At 39.7% G+C, this 2,653-nt stretch overlaps 1 long non-coding RNA gene across 1 annotated transcript; it reads right to left on the bottom strand.

Moving 5' to 3' along the window:
* Positions 1 to 726: 726 nt before the first annotated feature.
* LOC120050423 lies at positions 727 to 2,295 on the bottom strand. Its single transcript, XR_005477198.1, has 4 exons — positions 2,130 to 2,295; positions 1,646 to 1,760; positions 1,415 to 1,559; positions 727 to 829 (listed from the first exon to the last, which is right to left on the bottom strand). It is a non-coding gene; the product is annotated as an uncharacterized LOC120050423 (long non-coding RNA).
* Between the last annotated feature and the right edge of the window lie 358 nt (positions 2,296 to 2,653).

The raw sequence follows: 2,653 nt of genomic DNA, 5'->3' as shown, positions 1-2,653 counted from the left end.
GTTTAAAGGCACAGTCAACTTAGTGTATGAAAATTTCTGACCCACTGGAATTGTGATACAGTGATTTATAAGTGAAATAATCTGTCTGTAAACAATTGTCCGAACCAACTTGCCAAAACTGTAGTTTGTTTACAAGAAATTTGTGGAGTGGTTGAAAAACGAGTTTTAATGACTCCAACCCAAGTGTATGTAAACTTCCGACTTCAACTGTAATAATTACAGAAACATAAAGAAAATAAAGAAGCAATGGCGGGTACCATGCTTTGTAATGGTTTCAACTGCAGATTGCAGCTAGTTAGCCAAGTTAGCTAAAGCCTTTTGTCGATGGCTAACCAAATCTCGATAGCTAGCCGTGTGGTGCTAGCTAAACGGAGACTGACAAGAAAAAAATAAGAATTCTACTCAAAAACAAAACCTTTCGGTCAGTACTCAACACTATTGACAGAAGCTGAAGTCCTATGTTCAGCAGTGTTAACCTCATGGTTTGCCTGACAACGGTTCGGTAGGAAACCAGAGATCTAGTCTTGCTGAGGAGAACTTTTGTGAAGACTTCCGCAAGATGGAGAGGTGAGAAAGACCAGTTGGCGGTTACTTCGAGCTTGTGGACACACCCAGGCATATCCCATAGTGAGACATCGAAACTAGTATTTGAAATAGAACCAAATGTTTTATATTTTATCGTACAGTAAATAGACCTAAATATATAAACACTTACTCTTTGTCGTACAGAAATAACCATGCCATATTCAACATGCTATTTACAATCCAGGACAAGTAGAATCCATAGGGCAGGACAGCAGGAGTGGTGTACATCCATGTATAAGCTTCCCTAAGGAACAAGACCATCATCATTATCATAATTAATAACATCATCATCATCATAATTAATAACAGCATCATCATCATCAGGGCCAGGACTAGTGTTGCAAAATTCCACTAACTTTTCCTAAGTGTCCTGGTTTTCCAGAAACCCCGGTTGGAAGATTCACGTAATTGGGAGGGAATAAGCACACATTCTGGAAAACCAGGGAATTTTGGGAAATTCTGCAACCCTAGCCAGGACAGTAAAAATCACACTTTCTGAACTTTAAAAAAATACACTTTGTTTTGTCTCACAATAAATACAGACCAGTGATTTATTTTCTTATGTCACGTCAGTTAACCTGAATGCCAGTCTGTTTTCTACTCTCTTGCCAACTCCTTATAGAATTGTCATTTTTGGCTTGACAATGAGTGACAAGGATTTTAGCAAGATAGCAGGAACAGATCTGGGACCAGGCTAATGTCCAGTGCAAAGTTGATTGAATTCCAGCCAGGTTTTGGGAAGGCAAATGACCAAAATGTCTGAAGGATCCATGCTTAAATTAGTGTTTTAGTGTCAACGAGAGTTTAGCTTTAATGTACAGTATCTTACCTTCTACGGAGATTGTGTATCAGATAGATGAACATGCCGATCAACCAAACGTTAAGGACGTCCCATAGAAAGAGTACCCATCTATCTGGGGTTAGGTGCGTAGTGGACTTGCTCAGTACATACTGTGTGGTTTGCATGAAAGCACCTGCATGTTCAAACACACAGGTTACAAAATATTACAGTATATTTCAAACAGATGTCATTGACTTGAAGTGGACTGTAAGAATTCACCTGTCCAGGGCCCAAATAGAGCCAATATGTTGAATGTCAGTGCAATTAGATAGCTGATTAGGGCCAGAAGCATTAGCAGAACACGGACTGAGATGCAATCTCCCATGGTCAGTATCTAAGGACAGAAGTACAGAAGCTATTTCAGTACAGAAGTCATTTCAGCACAGTCATTTCAATAAATGTCAGTACATTCATTTCAGAAGTCATTTTAGTCAGAAGCCACTCTTCATTTCGCTATGTCAATAACATCTTGATTATTATTGACACCTTATACATCAACCAATTAAATAGTTTAGATGTCTGTGCTTTACCCCGCTGCACCACATTAGGCAGTTTGTTTTGTTTCAGAATGTTTCTCAGACAGCCCTATTCAACATTGTTACACTACAACAATGCATGGACTGTTCCTAATACAGTTAAGTGGATTGTTCCTAAATGATACGGTTATAAGACTGATGAACATATGCGAAATAAAATGTCTTACCTTACTGTGGTGGCCCTGAAATATTGTTATTCGGTTCTAGGATAAACCTTCTAGAATATTCTGTGGAAAAAGTAGTCTGAACAGATTGTTCCCAGTTGCTCCCACACAGGCGAGTAGGTAGACACAGCACGCATTAGGTTCACAATATTCAGGATGGTCTGTCTGCTACTCGTGCTATCTCCACAAATCATATATAGGTCTGCCCATGGCTGGAGAGAGATATGAGTGAAAGTAGGAGAGACTCCTCCTCTTTCTCCATTCACAAGCCCACATGAAGTCATAATTGAAGGACAATTCGCGTCATTGTGTCAGGAACAAGTCGTGTCATTGTTGTGATAATGTCAACACTTACTCAACGGTGAATAGGTCATGGCTTGGGAACATTGTGGAACAAAACAAACTGCCGTACGCTGTCTAGTGGCGTCGATCACCTCAATGTCATGTCATTGAACAATAGAAGAGCCTGTACCTCACTCAGATATCTTAACAATCTAACTGGCTGATGTATTCTATGGGGCCACAAG

The sequence above is a fragment of the Salvelinus namaycush genome, chromosome 7, assembly GCF_016432855.1.
Source record: "Salvelinus namaycush isolate Seneca chromosome 7, SaNama_1.0, whole genome shotgun sequence".
Taxonomy (NCBI): domain Eukaryota; kingdom Metazoa; phylum Chordata; class Actinopteri; order Salmoniformes; family Salmonidae; genus Salvelinus; species Salvelinus namaycush.
The sequence above is the reverse complement of the archived record's forward strand: the minus strand, read 5'-3'. Positions and strand labels throughout refer to the sequence as shown.